Consider the following 20519-nt stretch of genomic DNA (forward strand, 5'->3'; position numbering starts at 1 on the left):
CACAAGGGCATGTACTCAACTATGTTCATAGCAGCTTTCTTGGTCATAGCCAGAACCTAGAAAAAACTTAAATGCCCCTTCACTGAAGAATGGATAAGGAAAAGGTTGTACATTTACACAATGGAGTACTACACAGGAGAAAAAACTAACGATAGCTTGAATTCTGCAGGAAAATGGATGGAACTAGAAAACATTGTTATGAGTGAGGTAACCCGGACCCAGAAAGATAATTATCACATGTACTCACTCATAGGTGGTTTTTAAACATAAAGCAAAGAAAGCCAGCCTACAAACCACAATCCCAGAGAACTTAGACAACTATCAGGTCACTAAGAGAGATTTACATAGATATAGCTACATGGGAAGTAGAAAGTATAAAAAGACAAGATCTCCTGAGTAAGTTGGGAGCATGGGGACCTTGGGTGGGATTAAAAGGTGGAGGGAAGAGGCAGGGAGGTGAGCAGATCAAAATGTAGAGCTCAATAAATATCAATAAAAATATATGAAAAAACTTAATGATGACAAAATAAAGAACCTGATGTTACAGAGGCAAAGAATTTAAATACATAATATGTGACTGACATTACTATTATTTCTATGAGATAGTAATCTCTCCTCCCCCAACCCTGTGTGGAATTCTCTCTCACCTCATATAAAAAAACGGGAAAAAATATAAATTGAATGCTTTTTCTTCTGATTTATCAAAAAATCAAATTTACCATGAGGCTCATTTCAATGGTTGAGCCCTGAACTATCATTTTTGCTCTTGCAGCACCTTCATATCATCATGAACAAAGGATGAAAAATCATTTCTCTGATGTCATCTTTCTACAAATAATATCTACTACAACTTGTAGATTAAAAAATGCATCTGATAAAAAAATTAAAAAACGAGTTTATGCATCCCATTAATCCCTAAAAACATTGAACAGATATTTGTGGCAATTTATTTTTATAGAGAAGAAAAAAATATTTTCCATTTTGGTATAGGAGGTTCTTCTGTATGTGTTGCTTTCATTGGTTATTAAAGAAACTGCCTTGGCCTAGTTGATAGGGCAGAACTCAGGTAGGTGGGGAAGACAGAACAGAATGCTGGGAAGAAGAGCAGAGACAGGCAGATGTGCATGCTTCTCCTGCCCAAGATGGATGCTGGTTAGACTCAGGCCAGTAAGCCACAACCTTGTGGTAAACAAAGGTTTATAGAAATGGGTTAGATCAAGATGTGAGAGTTAGCCAATAAGAAGCTAGAGATAATGGCCCAGGCAGTAATTTAATTAATACAATTTCTGTGTGGTTATTTTGGGGGTTACGACAGCCAGGCTGCCGGGATGAATAGCAGGACTGCTCCTCTTATAACAGATTGGTACCCAACATGAGGCTAAATCCACTTAAAAACCTCAGAAGGCTTAAAAAGGAGAGAGAGTTTAACACAGCTTTTTGATGTTTGCTGGGGTGTACTGCAGAGAAATTTCCTGGTTCAGCAATAGCAGCAGAAAAAGGCCATGCCATTTTAAAACAAGGCTTCCTGGGCCTTGCTGCTGGTGCAAACTCCAGCTATGGAGCATTTGTGGGCCCGGATATTTCTGTGGGTTGGGAGGAAAGTATCTGAGATCATAACAATGACTCAGTTCTTTCTGCCTGGGCAGACAGTGGGATCAAGTCTACTAGGCATGAAAAGCAGGAGAGCATGGCAGATTCCTTCCTCCATACATGGAGATGTTTCCAAGCTATGCAGTGCTCTGCATGGTAGATTTGGCTGTAACTCACAAAGAGTTTATGTGCTGCGCACTCATTCTCAGAGTTAAAGTGTTGAGTGTGGCTCCTACCTGGGGGCCCTAGAGCTAGCAGAAATGATATGTCCACCATTTTGAAATTGGAAAGAGGCAGAGCCAACATCCAGAGTAGCTGAAATCAAGCTGCTTACCATTTTAAAAGCTCTTCAAGACAGTAGAGAATTACAGACAATGCAATAGGACGTATTCAGACATAAAAGACCTCTAAATGGGTCAAAATGATGAATAAATGTATGGAGGCTTGAAAGATAAAAGATAAAGAGTATAGAGACTCACAAAATAAAGTCAATGCATTAAAAAGAGGTAAAGTCTTTAAAGAGACAGAGTACAGATAGTCATAGAGTAAAAGAAGTAAAGAGAAATAAGCCAAGTAAAAATGAAAAATTCACAGAGAGTCTGGATTATATGTATTATTGTGTTTTCTTTAAATGTTTTGACTGTGAGGAGCTAAGTACAGAGAGACGTTTCATTATCTGAGCTACTAAGGCAAACCAACATGTATATTATAAAGGTATTATTACTTCATAATTTGGGTCTAAGGATATGATGCTTTGGAAAAGAAGTTCTTCTTCTGTTTTCACAGAAGATAAGAACCTGTGAATTGCTTCCAGACCAATAATATTGTTTCATGGACCCCGCCCTCCTGAAAGGTTGCCGTAAATACCCTCAAAAAATTACTTTGCTCAACTGCTGACTAAGATGAACCCAGCAAATAGGATAAACCATGAAGTACCAGATTAATAGTGACCCCATACAGCATGAAGCAGTTTGAAGAAAAATAACTGTGCCTATATTCCCAAATATTGTTAATAAATGCTCTTTTACATTTAAAGGGGGATATGATATAGATATGAATAATTTGCATTGGTATAAATCTTGGTTTATTGATATAAATTTAAGATCAATCTTATTATATGTATATGTATTTCTGCTCTTGATTAAGGTATTGTGATTGTGTAGTTCATTTAAAAATGTAATGTATAATTAGGAAACATAGGTTGTTAATGGATAATCATTGATAATAGTCAAGCTTGTAGTCATGTTAGTTAGATTTTCTAGATATATAGAGATATATTTCAGTTAAGTAGGCATTCTTCATATCTTTCAATTACTACAGAAAATGGCATTTAAATGTTTTAATAACTTAGGGTTTTTCATGAAAATGAGACACATCTGCTTTTGGCAGCACCAATCTACTTCAAGATGAAGATGAGCATTGAAGAGGCTCCTTATGGAGTTAGTTAGCCATTTGGGCAAGAAACTGCTCTTGCCTGGACTGTTGCATGAACTGGACCCAAAGATCCCACAGAGAGAGGACTGCTGAACTTGTCTAAAGGTAAGATGGTCCTGTGGGGTTCCTGTTTCATGAAAGAGTCTGCGAGATATTCTGCAGGACACAAAAGAAAGTAACTGAACTGCCTTTGGAATTTCCTCCTTCATGGAAATGTCTGCTGGATATTTTGGGCCTGAAGGCTAAAGATGGATGCCCTAAAGGTACAGAAGAACGTTGGGTGACTGTCCAGGCAGCAAGATGTCTCTGTCATTTCTAGAGTTTTGGAAGTTGCTTACTTCTTGTTTACTTAGGAAACATTATATCCTTCTGGACTTTTTGATGGAGTTGAAGAATAGATAGTCATATTTTGTAGATCAGTCCTTTGTCTGATGTGGGATTGGTGAAGACATTTTCTCATTCATTAGGCTGCATTTTTGTCTTACTGTGTCCTTTGCTTTACAGAAGCTTCTCGGTTTCAGGAGGTTCCATTTATTATTGATCTCTGTATGCTTGCTACTGGGGTTATGTTTAGGAAGTGGTCTTCCGTGCCCATGCACTGAAGGCTACTTCCCACTTTCTCTTTTATCTGGTATAGTGTGGTTGGATTTATATTGAGGTCTTCAATCCATTCGGACTTCAGGTTTTGCATGGGGATGATTATGGATCTGTTTTCCTCCTTCTACATGGTGATATCCAGTTATGTCAGTACCATTTGTTGAAGATGTTTTCTTTCTTCCATTGTATAGTTTTAGCTTTTTGTCAAAAATCAGGTGTTCAGGGGGCTGGAGAGATGGCTCAGTGGTTAAGAGCATTGTCTGCTCTTCCAAAGGTCCTGAGTTCAATTCCCAGCAACCACATGGTGGCTCACAATCATCTGTAATGAGGTCTGGTGCCCTCTTCTGGCCTTCAGGCATACACGCAGAAAGAATATTGTATACATAATAAATAAATAAATAAATAAATAAAATCAGGTGTTCATAGGTGTGCGGATTAATACTCGTATCTTCAATTCAATTGCATTGGTCAACATCTCTGTTTTTATGCAAATACCATGCTGTTTCCATTACTATTGCTCTGTAATAGAGTTTGATGTTTGGGATGGTGATGCCTCTGGAAGTATTGTCCAGGATTGTTTTGGCTATCCTGGGTTTTTTATTTCTTCATATTGTTGCAAGGAATCACTTGTTTGTCCCAGCCATCCAGAACCAAAATAATCACATAAAACTGCATTAATTAAATCACTGCTTGGCCAATTAGCTCTAGCTTCTTATTGGCTAACTCTTATATTAATTTAGCCCATTTCTATTAGTCTGTATATCGCATGTGGCAATGGCTTACTGGCAAAGATTCAGCATGTCTGACTGTGACAGCTCTATGGCATTTTGCCCTGCCTTCTTCCTCCCAGCAATCAGTTCCTTCTTCCCTGCCTACCTAAGCACTAGCCTATAAATAGGCTAAGGCATTTTATTTATCCTTTAACCAGGAAAAGCAACACACAGACAGAAGGATCCCCTATACCACCATATGGAGTTGATTATTGGTTTTTCAAGGTCTCAGAAGAATTCTGTTTAGAATTTGATGGGGACTGCATTGATGGAATTTGATGGGGGCCTTTGGTAGGATTGCCATTTTTATTATGCTGTTCCTATCTATCATAGAACATGGGAGATCTTTCTGTTTTCTGAAATCTTCTTCAATCATTTTCTTCAAAGACTTAAAGTTCTTGTAAAACAGGTCTTTCACTTCTTTGGTTAGTGTTACCCCAAAATATTTTATGTTATTTGTGGCTATTATGAAAGGTGATCTTTCTCTAATTTATTTCTCAGCCCCTTTACCATTTGTACATAGGAGGAAAACTGATTTTTTTGTTGATCCTGTGTCCTATAACATTACTGAATGTATTTATGAGCTATAGGAGCTCCTTGATAGAGTTTTGGGGTCACTTATATATACTATCAAACCATCTGCAAATAATGAAAGTTTGTCTTCTTCCTTTCCAATTTGTTGATCTCCTTTTGTTGTCTTATTGCTCTAACTAGAACTTCAAGAACTATTTTGACTACATACGGAGAGAGTGGACAGCTGCTCTTTCTTTTTTTAAATTGATATTTATTGAGTTCTACATTTCTCTCTGCTCACTTCCCTGCCTCTCCCCCTCCCCCCTATGATTCTCGCCCAAGGTCCCCATACTCCCAATTTCCTCAGGAGATCTTGTCTTTTTATACTTTCTACTTCCCATGTAGATTATATCTATGTAAGTCTCTCTTAGCGTTCCCATTGTTGTCTAAGTTCTCTGGGATTGTGGTTTGTAGGCCAGTTTTCTTTGCTTAATGTTTTAAAATCACCTATGAAAGAGTACATGTGATTATTGTCTTTCTGGGTCTGGGTTACCTCACTCAAAATAATATTTTCTAGTTCCATCTATTTTCTTGCAAAAGTCAAGCTGTTCTTATTTTTTTCTTCTGTGTAGTGCTCCATTGTGTAAATGTACCATATTATTCTTATCAATTCTTCAATCGAGGGACATTTAGGTTGCTTCCAGGTTCTGGCTATGACAAACAAAGCTGCTATTAACATAGTTGAGCACATGTCCTTGTGTCACAATTGAACATCCCTTGGATATATACCCATAAGTGGTATTATTGGGTCTTGAGGAAGATTGTTTCCTAATTGTTTGAGAAATTGCCACACTGACATCCAAATTCCCATCAGCAATGAAGAAGTGTTCCCCTTTCCTCACAAAATCTCCAGCATAAGTTGTCATCAGTGTTTTTTATCTCGGCCATTCTCACATTTGGAAAAGCAAAAAATCCAGGATAGCCAAAACATCCTGTACAATAAAAGAACTTCTGGAGGCATCACAATCCCTGACTTCAAACTCTACTATAGAGCTACAGTACTGAAAACAGCCTGGTATTGGCATAAGAACTGACAGGAAGACCAAGGGAACCAAATAGAAGACCCAGATATCAATCCACACATCTTCGAACACCTGATATTTGATAAAAAAAAAAGCAAAAAATATCAAATGGAAAAAAGAAAGCATATTTAACAAATGGTACTTGCATACCTGAATATCAACATGTAGAAAAATGAAAATAGACACATATCTATCACCATGCACAAAATTCAAGTCCAAATGGATCAAAGACCTCAACATAAAGCTAGCCACACTGAATCTTCAAGAAGAGAAAGTGGGAAATACACTTGAATGCATTGGCATGGGAAATCACTTCCTAAATATGACCCTAGCAGCACAGATACTGAGAGAAACAATTAATAAATGGGACCTCCTGAAACTGAAAAGCTTCTGTAAAGCTAAGGACATGGTCAACAAGACAAAACAACAGTCTACAGAATGGGAAAAGGTCTTCACTAACCCTACATCAGACAGAGGTCTGATCTCCAAAAAATACAAAGAACTCAAGAAATTGTTCACCAAAAGAATACATAATCCAATAAAAAAATCAATTACAGACCTAAACAGAGAACTCTCAACAGAGGAATCTAAAATGGCTGTAAAGCACTTAAGAAAATGTTTAACATCCCTAGTCATCAGAGAAATGCAAATCAAAACAACCTTGTCTTGTTTCTGATTTTAGTTAAATTGTTTTGTGTTCCTCTCTATTCAGTTTGATATTGACTGTTGGCTTGCTGTATATTATTATGTTTACATGTGTTCCTTGTCTCTCTGCTCTCTCCAAGACCTTTATCATGAAGAGATGTTGGATTTTGCCAAATTCTTTTTCAACATTTAATGAGATAATTATAAGGTTTTTTTTTTTTAGTTTACTTATTTGGTGGATTAAATCAGTAGATTTTTGTATGTTGAACCATTTCTGCATATCTAGGATAAAGCTGACTTGATCATGGTAGATTAATTTTTGATGTGTTCTTGGATTTGGTTTGCCAGTATTTTATTGAGTATTTTGTATCTATGTTCATGAATGAGATTTGTCTGTAATACTCTTTCTTGATTGATTCTTTGTGTCATTTTCATATAAGGGTAACTGTAGCCTCAGAAAAAAGGGTTTGGCAATGTTCCTTCTGTTTCTATTATGTGGAACAACTTGAGGAATATAGGTATCAGTTCTTCGAAGTTCTGATAGAACTGCACTGAAACCATCAAGCTCTGTACTCTTATTGGTTGGGATACATTTGATGACAGCTTCTATTTCCTTCCAGTGTTTGGGTCTATTTAAGTTGTTTACCTGGTCTTGATTTAATTTTGGTATATGGCATCTATCCAGAAAATTGTTCATTTCTTTTACATTTTCCAGTTTTATGGAGTACAGGTGTTTATAGTATGACCAAAGGATACTCTGGTACAACTCCGTTGTACCCCTCCTCTTGTCCTTCCACCATACCTTCTCCCACAACCCGCATGGTCCCAATTTTCTCAGGAGATCTTGTCTATTTCCCTTTCCTAAGGGGATCTCTATATATTTCTCTTAGGATAATCTTTGTTTCTTAGCTTCTTTGGGGTTGTGGACTATAGGCTCATTATCCTTTGCTTTACAACTAGTATGCACTTATGGGTGAGTGCATACCTTGCTCATATTTCTGGGTGTGGCTTACCTAAGGATGGTTTTTTCTGTTACATTTATTTGCATACAAATTTCAAGATGTCATTTTTTTAAGTGCTGAGTTACTATTCATTATGTAAATATGTACATTTACTTATCCATTCTTTGGTTGAGGGGAATCTAGGTTGTTTCCAGGTTCTGGCTATTACAAACAATGCTGAAATAAACATAGTTGAACAAATGTCCTTGTAGTATAATTGAACATCCTTTGGGTATATGTCCAAGAGTGGTATTGCTGGGTTGTGAGGTAAGTTGATTCCCAATTTTTTTGAGAAACTGCCATACTGATTTCCAGAGTGATTGTACAAAATAGCATGCCCACCAGCAATGGGGAAAAGTTCCTCTTATTCCACATCCTTACCAGCATAAACTATCATTGGTGTGTTTTATCTTAGTCACTCTGATAAGTTTAAGATGTTATCTCAGAGTTGTTTTGATCTGCATTTTGCTGATGTCTAATGATATTGAACATTTCCTTAATTGTCATTTGGACATTTGAGATTCTTTTGTTGAGTATTCTCTGTTTAGATCTTTAACCAATGTTTTAATTGAATTATTTGGTATTTTGATGTCTAATTTCTTTATTTATTTATATATTTTGGAGATCAATCCTCTGTCTAATGTGGAGTTAGTGAACACCTTTTCTCATTTATTAGGCTGCTTTTTTGTCTTACTGAGTGTTTTGAGAAAAAATATAGCACCTCAACTTATGTTATACTTGAATGAATAAAAAAATTTCATTAGGAGCATTAAAAGCTTTGCACTGACCCTGTTCATAATCCATCATGTTAACAAAAGTTCCTCAAGAAATTATTGATAAATTTGTTTCAGATAAATGATGCATCAATAACCACTGTATAAATCCTGCTGTTCTCATTGGTTAAACATGTATATGTCTCAAAGATAACATGAGAGCTGAAAATTGCACTTTAGTCTTTATTTTCCAATAAAATTTTAACAGAACTAAAGAGAAGCTAGGAATTTTAAAATCTAATTTACCACATTTATCTCTTTCTTTAATTCTAAGTATCATTCCTGTAACCGATGAAATGATTGTCAAATATATAACTTCCACTAATTTTTGCACTAGTCCCACTCTTAAAAAATAAACACAACCCATGGATTTATCATGATATACCTGGAAATCATTTTTGTCAGACTTGTCTTTTTGTATGTATGCATAATAAAACTAACTATTGCTTTATCTATTCAAAAAGTATCATATTAGCGAATCAGTTAGCCTTCTCAGGCTCATGGCTATTGATGTCCTTGTATGGCTGGGCCTGCTTTTCCACTCATTGGATCCTATACCATAGGCTTCTTCTGCTAGGGCATCCTTATGAGGGGAATGATTCTGAAATGTGTCTATGGCAAGTGTGCAGGGCTGTTTCTCCTTTCCAAAGGACAGTCTTAAACTAAGACAGAGCCTGGGGAGAGAGAAGAAAAAATGCTGAATACAATTAGGAAGCAGGTATTTTGTTTAATTTTCTATTCCACATGAGACTTACAGTAAGAGTAAAAATACATAAACATTCTAATAAGAGAAAAGAGAAATTATTTTTCTCTTTTACCTTTTAAAGTGTTGTAGTTGAATGACTAGACTCCACTTCTAAAAGAATTTGCATTTGAGAATATTCTTCAGAGATAATACCTGCTTTCAAAATCATGATTATTTTTGAGAGGCAGAGAGATAGAAACATGGATGCATATAACAAGGAAAAGTTGACAGGAAGAAGTATTCTCATCTACTGTAGAAATATACCAGAACAGTTTGCTTCTTTATCTGGAATGACCACACTGCTTGGACAGTGAAGGATGGATACTTTTTAAATGGAGTCATCCAGTGTGCTATTTGAAAAGGATGATCTGTTCTTGAAGAATTGGCAGTTCTCTTGTAGTTCTCATGGCTTTTCTTTCTTTAATTATCTTGCCATAGAGACTGATAAACAGATAAACAATACTCACTTTCAATTTTTTAAATTCTCTCTCCCTTTGTATCTCTCAGTCTCTCTCACACCTCTTGGTTTCTCTCCCCAACTCCCTCTCCTTCTCCCTCCCTTAGGATCAAACTCAGGTCATATTGGCTGCTGTCACTTTTACTCACTGAGGCACCTTACCAACCTGACTAAAGTATTAAAAGAAATTAAAGCTAATTAAAGAAGTTTATTGCTTTCTTATATATTATGCTTCCCAACATGTGAGTGGAATATGCCTAGAATATGAGCAGGATACTCCAAGAGTGTGGGTTACTTCCCATAAGAGAGATTCTCAGAGAATGTGTGTGACTTAATATGGTAAAGACTCAAGAAGGAAGTTTTCAGGATTATTCGCATGCCTCACAAGTAGGGCATATTCCTCTGTAGGTTAAGATGTCAGCAAAAACAATAGGAATATATGGACATTGCTAGAAAATAAGCTTGTATGTGTTTATAAAACATCGTTCTTATTCTCCGTGCGCAATAAACTGTTATACTTCTGGGGACTTTCTTTTTCTGACAAAGGGTGTATCAAGCTACATAGATCATCTTAGGATTTCTTTCAGTCCTAATTTATCTCAAAATAAAATCAATAACAGAAATAGGCAGATTCTTTAATTAAAGGGGATTTTAATTAAAGATACATAGTGTCTACTTTGAGTTATGATTCTCCTTAAAATCTATACAAAACAATCCTCATTGACAGGAAACAAAAATGCATGAATGCTTCTAAGACATCATGGCACACCTTCTTCTGGAAGATTGCCAAAGGAAATAAGCACCAATGAAAAACCACAACAAAGGCAAAAAGAGCCCTTCCTGGTTCTGAGATGTAGCTTGTATCTGGAGGAGAAAGCATAGCCCAAACCAGGTGTCCCTGAACAATAGTGCTGCCTGCAGCTCTCCAGCAAAGCCCATCTTTCTCTGCAGGCTAGCATTATTCTCTCAAGAAGCATCTAGGTTATCATTTTAAAGTCCTACTTAGAAGCAGTCTAATCATGAGTAGAAAAAGACAGTGGTGTAATAAGCATCCAGCTTCCCACTTCCTCCTTGAGAGGACATCTGGAAGAGGCTCTTCTGAGGAAGCCAACTATATGCCAGAGGCCAGCAGGCAAAAGAACTCTGCACATCACCTGTTCTGTGTAGCGCCTTTGTTTCTGGTGTGTTCTAACACATGCACCTCTATGACTTCTCTCCATGCTCCCCTTTTCCTATTTACTCATCTACTACTCATAGTGCCCTGTCTATGGCACAAAAAGTTACCTCACCTACAAGGCAGAATGGAGGATGTCTACCTTCTACAGCTTTATTTTGAAAGGAGAGTTGAAAGTTAATGGCAAAAACAAAAGCTACTGTGCAGGAAATCTAGAAGCTCAAAAACAATTTCTGAACAAATTGTATTAGTTTATCAGCAGAACTGACCACTGCACCCTATATACTGTGCTTTGATTCCTCCAGAAAGGAGAGGAGAGACTAGGTGAGAGAGCTCAGGCATGTGCCCTCGCTGCTGGTCAGCTGCTAATATCTTCAGCCCAGTTAGTCAGTAGCTTCCCCATTGTCAGAAGGTAAAAATGAGTTGCCTAAGATTAAACTAGTATCTAAGTTTCTCAAATAGATTAACCAAACATAACAATAGATAGAGAGATAGATAGATAGATAGATAGATAGATAGATAGATAGATAGGATCAATGGATGCATGCATGTATATATGCATGTTTGCATGGATGCATGGATGTATGGATAGATAAACTCCCAAAGTATTGGGAAGTTACTTAAAAGAGCGGCAAAATTTTGCATACTGGAAAAGTAAAAATTGGACAGGTAATAGAGTCCATATAGACAATCTCTTAGTTTGGTCAAACAGTTTGCAGATGACCCTGACATAAGCAAGATGCAAGAAGGCATATATAGTCAAAGCACCAATTACAGCCTTTAGGGAAACTAACTGTGGTTTCAGAGGGGAAGTTTGGGTCCTAAACAAATGACTGATGCAGGACCAGATGAGAAGCACCTCCAAATTCAGGGTCCATGGCTGAAGAATAGAAATTGCCACTGCCCTGAGACAGATGTGCCAGAGATGGAGGCATACAGTTCTTTTTTTTTTTAATTTTTTTTTATTTTTAATTTATTTATTTATTAAGGATTTCTGCCTCGTCCCCACAACCGCTTCCCATTTCCCTCCCCCTCCCCCGATCAAGTCCCCCCCCCTCATCTGCTCGAAGAGCAATCAGGGTTCCCTGACCTGTGGGAAGCACAGCACATGGGCACAGGAGACCACTTCCTATGTATAACCCCAGCAGCACAGACACTAAGGGCATCATTGAATAAATGGGACTTCCTGAGGCTGAGAAGCTTCTGTAAAGCAAAGGACACTGTCACTAAGACAAAAAGACAACCCACTGACTGGGAGAAGATCTTCACCAACCCTGCAACTGACAAAGGTTTGATCTCCAAAATATATAAAGAACTCAAGAAACTAGACTGTAAAAGGCTAATCAACCCAATTATAAAATGGGGCACTGATCTGAACAGAGAATTCTCAACAGAAGAACTTCAAATGGCCAAAAGACACTTAAGGTCATGCTCAACTTCCTTAGCGATCAGGGAAATGCAAATCAAGACAACTTTAAGATACCACCTTACACCTGTCAGAATGGCTAAAATAAAAAACACCAATGATAGCCTTTGCTGGAGAGGTTGTGGAGAAAGGGGTACACTCACCCATTGCTGGTGGGAATGCAAACTTGTGCAACCACTCTGGAAAGCAGTGTTTCGGTTTCTCAGGAAATTCGGGATCAACCTACCCCTGGATCCAGCAATACCACTCTTGGGAATATACCCAAGAGAGGCCCTCTCATACAACGAAAGTATATGCTCAACTATGTTCATGGCAGCATTGTTTGTAATAGCCAGAACCTGGAAACAACCTAGATGCCCTTCAACGGAAGAATGGATGAAGAAAGTATGGAATATATACATATTAGAGTATTACTCAGCAGTAAAAAACAAGGACTTCTTGAATTTTGCATACAAATGGATGGAAATAGAAAACACTATCCTGAGTGAGGTAAGCCAGACCCAAAAAGAGGAACATGGGATGTACTCACTCATATTTGGTTTCTAGCCATAAATAAAGGACATTGAGCCTATAATTCATGTTCCTAGAGAAGCTAAATAAGGTGAATCCAAAGACAAACACATAGGCATCCTCAGGAATATTAACCTTCATCAGGCGATGAAAGGAGACAGAGACAGAGACCCACACGGGAGCACCGGACAGAAATCTCAAGGTCCAAATCAGGAGCAGAAGGAGACGGAGCACGAGCAAGGAACTCAGGACCACGAGGGGTGCACCCACACACTAAGACAACGGGGATGTTCTATTGGGATCTCACCAAGGCCAGCTGGCCTAGGTCTGAAAAAGCATGGGATAAATCCGGACTAGCTGAACATAGCGGACAATGAGGAATGCTCACCTTACGAGGCATACAGTTCTTTACCAAAGGAAGTCTTAGTCCACAGACCATGTTGCCATATATAATTTGATTTCTGTGAAATACTGAAATAATAGAGAAGGACCCACTTGAAACTTCTAGACAAAATTTGAAAAAACTAGTATGACTGGATATTATATTATTATTGGGTTTATGTTAATATTTAAATTCCTGAAATGCTGAAGTAAATATCAATTGATCTGATTTGCTTGAGTAACTTAAACTGCTTATAGTAGCTAAGAAGAATGACATATTTATGAAAATATTAAAGTAATGAAATCCCTAAACACGAGTGGCTTTCAGTTCATTACTTCATCATGTCTTTCAGTTTGACTTGCACATATTTTATCTGATGTTATTAAAAACTTTAAAATAATGTATATAGTTGAGTGTGTATATGAGTTTAACCACATGAAATTAATTAATCTAATTGGCCAGATGAGTGTGTCAATCTTTTGGAGATGGAGTTTTGGGTGATTGTGAGCTTTGGGCTTACTCTTAACCATTGAGCGATCTTGACAGCCTCTTCATGTACTATTTAAGTATACTTTTGTGAGTTTTTTAAGAGACAAGTTAGTTTTACTTTAAAGCAATTAAAATTCAAGTAATTATAAAGGTAAAGGATCCCAGACCCATACAGTTTGAGTCCCTTAGTGGGGTTCTATTCTAATGATGAATAACCAAATAAGTAAACATATAATTGCATAAATATTGCTAAATTTGAGGAACATTGATATAAATATATATCTTGCTGCAATGGTATGTACCTTTCAAATTCAATAGAACATAAAAAATGTAGGAACTTGATTAAAAAGTTTGTATAGAGAAACAAGATCAAAGAAATAGAATTTAGTTGAATTCATAAGCAATCTCTTGGCCATTTTGAAGACAGAATCATCTTTTTCTGGAGTGATTCATAAGCACTCCTTTAGTATTTGATCTTGTACACTTAAATAGCAATAGCAGCATATGCTGAACATTGCATGAAAGCCTATATTAACATAGGTTGTTTAACAAATGAGTGGCTCAAAATCCTTCATATCTAGCAGTGCTAGCTATTTTTTCTCTTACAAACATACTCCAGGCTCAGTAACATGATATATATATATATATATATATATATATATATATATATATATATATGATTTAACCATCTAAAGACAATAATTATGATTATTCAAATTAATCCTTGATGAACATAAAAGTCTAACAGTTCATAGTGATTTTCTCCAAACATGTTGTTGTAGGGTATGCAGGAAAAAACAACACACACTAAAAAAAAAAGAGCCGACACCTCCCACTGCTTCCTACTATAAGGTAGGTGATTGTTGTTGCTACATGAATTACATCTTTAAAGATGAGAATTGAGAAAAATAAACAAAATGTACTCCCCAGATGAACTGATTGAAGTCAAAGGTGCTTAAGGAGAGGAGTCAGGTAAATAAGCTTATCATCTGAAGAGGGGTAAGCACTCTTTATTATCTACAACACTTTGTAAGAATCTGTACTCTATTCACAAATAAAAACAACATCAAATCTGGGTATATAGTGGGGACAGAGTTCAGGTTCTTGATTATACTATTAAAAGCTGATTTGTGATTCAAGAGACAAAAGATATAAAATCTAGAGGGAATCCCTGAGCCACTATAACATTTCACCAAGGGTTCTTTTGGCAGTAGCTAGAAATTTTCAGAGAGATCCACAGCAGATGGTGAATATCTGTGAGGTTACTAGTCAAAGTGGGATATTCATATCACAGTCCCTGTATATAAGGCTGAGAAAGCATCATAAAGGAGAAGGTGCAAAGTTTATAACAACCTGAAAACCACAATAACTGCTGTAGAGGAGGATCTTCTGGACAGAACAGGGATGTGGCTCCAATGAATTATCAACAATGTACACAACTTGCAAAGAATACATCAAGCTCTCGGCGCCAGGAGACCCAGCATTGGGGTGAGTTTCTGGCCCCGTGGCAACAGCCTGGGAAGGGGAGTTCAGAGGTTCCTTGGCCCCCTATCCTTCTTGAGCTCTCTGCAGGGCCTCCACTCCCTGCATACAGCCTCTTTCTTCCTAGCCCACCCAGCTTCCATCCAGAACCCTCCCCACTTCGGCCCCACTGCCCTCTTTCTGCACATAACATCACCCAGACCAGCCTGTCTGGGCACTGGGTCCGAATCCTCGGGGCATCCGAGCGGGCGGGAGTTCCTTTGTTTCCTTGGCCTGCCTGCACCAAGCAGGGTAGGTGCTTTGTTTGCGACCTGCCCACCAGCACAGAGGCCTGATCTCTCGGCACCAGGAGACCCAGCATTGGGGTGAGTTTCTGGCCCTGCGGCGCCAGCCTGGAAAGGGGAGTTCAGAGGTTCCTTGGCCCCCTATCCTTCTTGAGCTCTCTGCAGGGCCTCCACTCCCTGCATACAGCCTCTTTCTTCCTAGCCCACCCAGCTTCCATCCAGAACTGTTGATTGACTGGTGGGCTACTTAGTCTAGGGTTAGTAACCCACCTAGCAGTTCAGTTATTCCAGGGTCACGGAGAGGCACCACCTGGAAGAAAATGGGCTAGGAAAGCAGAAGGAGGCTAAGCGAGAATTCTTGTCAAAGCCTCCGTTTATTAGAGACGGGGTACAACTTTTTTAGGGTAAAGAGTTGGGGGTGGGCACAGGGGCCTGGGCTCTTGCCACGTGGTTCACGTTGGTCACATGGTCTGAGTTGGTCACGTAGGCTGGAGGTTGTCTTTGGTCAGGTCACTGTAGGCCAAGAAGTCACGAGTTGACACACCTAGATCCCTAGATAGTTTGGAATGTGGGGTGGGTTCCGCTAACAGATAGCTCTCATTAACAGCCAATTTGGGTGTGGGGTAGGCTCTGTCAATAGAACTATTCCTAACACAATTAAAGGTGTGGGGTTCTCTGCAGACTCCCCAGAATGATGGTTCCTGTAATGATTTTAGGAGGAAATGGGCTCCTGACACAGAACCCTCCCCACTTCGGCCCCACTGCCCTCTTTCTGCACATAACATCACCCAGACCAGCCTGTCTGGGCACTGGGTCCGAATCCTAGGGGCACCCGAGCGGGTGGGAGTCTCTTTGTTTCTATGGCCTGCCTGCACCAAGCGGGGTAGGTGCTTTGTTTGCGACCTGCCCACCAGCACAGAGGCCTGATCTCTCGGCGCCAGGAGACCCAGCATTGGGGTGAGTTTCTGGCCCCGTGGCGCCAGGATGAGAAGGGGAGCTCAGAGGTTCCTTGGCCCCCTATCCCTCTTGAGCTCTCTGCAGGGCCTCCACTCCCTGCATGCCGCCTCTTTCTTCCTAGCCCACCCAGCTTCCATCCAGAATCCTCCCCAATTTGGCCCCACCGCCCTCTTTCTGCACATAACATCACCCAGACCAGCCTGTCTGGGCACTGGGTCCGAATCCTCGGGGCACCCAAGCGGGCAGGAGTTCATTTGTGTCTTTGGCCTGCCTGCACCAAGCAGGGTAGGTGCTTTGTTTGTGACCTGCCCACCAGCATGGAGGCCTGATCGCTCGGCGCCAGGAGACCCAGCACTGGGGAGACCCAGCTTTGCGGAGAGACAACGTTGGGGAGAGCCAGCGTTGGGTAGGCAAGGAGACCTGATCCGGTAAAGAAGATCCATAAGGGAGCATTTGGAAGAAGAGATGAGCAGACGACAAGGCAAGAATACGCCCAACAAGCTGAAAAGCAACATGAAGCCACCAGAAACCAACGACCTCACAACGGGAGGACATGAACACCTTAATCAAGAAGAAGTAGAAAAGATTGACTTCATGAAAGTGATTGACGCCCTTAAACAGCATGTAAAAAAACGCCCTTATAGAAATGGATGAGAATTATATCAGAAAGTTTGAAGAATTGAATAAATCAGTGAATGATACCCTAGAAAACCAAGGAAAAACAATCAAACAGATAATGGAAACGGTGCAAGACTTGAAAACTGAAATGGAGTCAAAGAAAAAAACACAAACAGAGGGCCGGCTGGACATGGAAAATTTAAGTAAACAAACAGAGTCTAAAGAAACAAGCATAACCAAGAGAATACAAGAGTTAGGAGAAAGAATCTCAGATTCTGAAGATACCATAGAGAAAATAAACACACTGATCAAAGAAAACAGCAAGTCCAACAAACTCTCATCACAAAATATTCAGGAAATATGGGACACAATAAAAAGACCAAACCTAAGAATAATAGGAGTAGAAGAAGGAGAAGAAGTGCAGCTCAATGGTCCAGAAAATATATTTAATAAAATTATAGAAGAAAACTTTCCCAACCTAAAGAAAGATATACCTATAAAGGTTCAAGAAGCATATAGAACACCGAATAGGCTGGATCAAAAAAAAACATCCCCTTGCCAAATAATTATCAAAACACAAAGCATACAGAATAAAGAAAGAATATTAAGAGCTGCAAAGGAAAAAGGCCAAATTACTTATAAAGGTAAACCTATCAGACTTACACCTGACTTCTCCATGGAAACCATGAAAGCCAGAAGGTCCTGGATAGATGTAATGCAGAAACTGAGAGACCATGGATGCAAGCCCAGATTACTATACCCAGCAAAGCTTTCGTTCACTATAAATGGAGAAAATAAAATTTCCAGGATAAAAACAAATTTAAACAATACGGAGCCACAAATCCAGCATTACAGAAAGTAATAGAAGGAAAATCACTAACCAAGGAGTCCAACAATGACCACAATAACTCAGACATCTAGAGACCCTTCACCAACACAAATCAAAGAAGGGAAACACACAAACTCTATGACTAAAAAAATGACCGGAGTTAACAACCACTGGTCATTAATATCACTTAATGTCAATGGACTCAACTCACCTATTAAAAGGCACAGGCTAAGAGATTGGATACGAAAACAGGATCCAACATTCTGCTGTTTACAAGAAACACACCTCAACCACAAAGAGAGGCACCTACTCAGAGTAAAGGGCTGGGAAAAGGCTTATCAAGCAAATGGACCTAAGAAGCAAGCAGGTGTGGCCATACTAATCTCTATCAAAGTTGACTTCAAACTTAAATCAATCAGAAGAGATGGAGAGGGGCATTTTATACTCATAACAGGAACAGTTCAGCAGGATGAAGTCTCAATCCTGAACATCTATGCCCCTAATATAAAAGCACCCACGTACGTAAAAGAAACATTGCTAAAACTCAAGACAGCCATCAAACCGCACACACTAATAGTAGGAGACTTAAACACTCCTCTCTCACCAATGGACAGGTCAATCAGACAGAAACCTAACAGAGAAATAAGAGAATTAATGGAGGTAATGAATCAAATGGACTTAACAGACATCTATAGAACATTCCACCCAAATAGGAAAGAATATACTTTCTTCTCTGCAGCTCATGGAACCTTCTCAAAAATCGACCACATAGTCGGTAACAAAGCAAACATCCACAGTTACAAAAAAATATTAATAACCACCTGTGTCTTATCAGATCACCACGGATTAAAGTTAGAATTCAACAACAATGCTACCCCCAGAAAGCCTACAAATTCATGGAAACTGAACAGTCAACTACTGAACCATACCTGGATTAAGGAAGAAATAAAGAAAGAAATTAAAGTCTTCCTGGATTTAATGAAAATAAAGAAACAACATACTTAAACTTATGGGACACTATGAAAGCAGTCCTAAGAGGAAAGTTCATAGCACTAAGTGCCCACTTAAAGAAAACAGAGAAAGCCCACATTGGAGACTTAACAGCCCACCTGAAAGCTCTCGAAAAAAAAAGAAGCAGACTCACCTAGGAGGAGTAGAAGACTTTAAAAAATCAAACTGAGGGCTGAAATCAACAAAATAGAAACACAGAAAACAATACAAAGAACAATTAAACAAAAAGCTGGTTCCTGGAGAAAATCAACAAGATTGATAAACCCCTATCCAAACTAATCAAACGGCAGAGAGAGAATTTGCAAATTAATAAGATCAGAAATGAAAAGGAGGACATAACCACAGACATAGAGGAAATTCAGAGAATCATTAGATCTTACTACAAAAGCCTGTATGCCACAAAACTGGAAAATGTAAAGGAAATGGGCACTTTTTTAGATAAATACCATATACCAAAGTTAAACCAGGACCAGGTGAACAATCTAAATAGACCGGTTAGTCGTGAAGAATTAGAAGAGGTTATCAAAAACCTCCCTACCAAAAAAAGCCCAGGACCAGATGGTTTCAATGCGGAATTCTACCAGAACTTCCAAGAAGACCTAATACCTATACTCCTTAATGTATATCACAATATAGAAACAGAAGAGGCATTGCCAAATTCCTTTTATGAAGCTACAGTTACTCTGATACCAAAACCACACAAAGACTCAACCAAAAAAGAAAATTATAGGCCAATCTCACTCATGAACATCGATGCAAAAATCCTCAACAAAATACTGGCAAACCGAATCCAGGAATACATTAGGAAAATTATCCATTATGATCAGGTAGGCTTCATGCCAGGGATGCAGGGCTGGTTCAACATACGAAAATCTATCAATGTAATCCAGCATATAAATAAACTGAAAGAAAAAAAACATATGATCATTTCATTAGATGCTGAAAAAGCATTTGACAAAATTCAACATCCCTTTATGATAAAAGTATTGGAGAGATTAGGGATACAAGGGTCATACCTAAATATAATAAAAGCTATATAGAGCAAGCCGACAGCTAACATTAAATTAAATGGAGAGAAACTTAAAGCCATCCCACTAAACTCAGGAACACGACAAGGCTGTCCACTCTCGCCATACCTCTTCAATATAGTACTTGAAGTTCTAGCAATAGCAATAAGAAAACATAAGGGGATCAAGGGGATTCGAATTGGAAAGGAAGAAGTTAAACTTTCGTTATTTGCAGATGATATGATAGTCTACATAAGCGACCCCCAAAACTCCACCAAAGAAATTTTACAGCTGATAAACACCTTTAGTAATGTGGCAGGATACAAGATCAACTCCAAAAAATCAGTTGCCCTCTTATACACAAAAGATATGGAAGCAGAGAGAGAAATCAGAGAAGCTTCACCATTCACAATCGCCACAAACAGTATAAAATATCTTGGGGTAACTCTAACCAAGGAAATGAAAGATCTATTTGACAAGAACTTAAAGGCATTGAAGAAAGAAACTGAGGAGTATACCAGAAAATGGAAGGACCTCCCTTGTTCTTGGATTGGGAGGATCAACATAGTAAAAATGGCAATTCTACCAAAAGCAATTTATAGATTCAATGCAATCCCCATCAGGGTCCCATCAAAATTCTTCACAGATCTTGAGAGGACAATAATCAACTTTATATGGAAAAACAAAAAACCCAGGATAGCCAAAACAATCCAATACAATAAAGTATTGTCTGGAGGCATTAC

This window comes from Microtus oregoni, unplaced genomic scaffold, assembly GCF_018167655.1.
Source record: "Microtus oregoni isolate MIOR12 unplaced genomic scaffold, Mior012 000008F_ref0000371, whole genome shotgun sequence".
NCBI lineage: Eukaryota > Metazoa > Chordata > Mammalia > Rodentia > Cricetidae > Microtus > Microtus oregoni.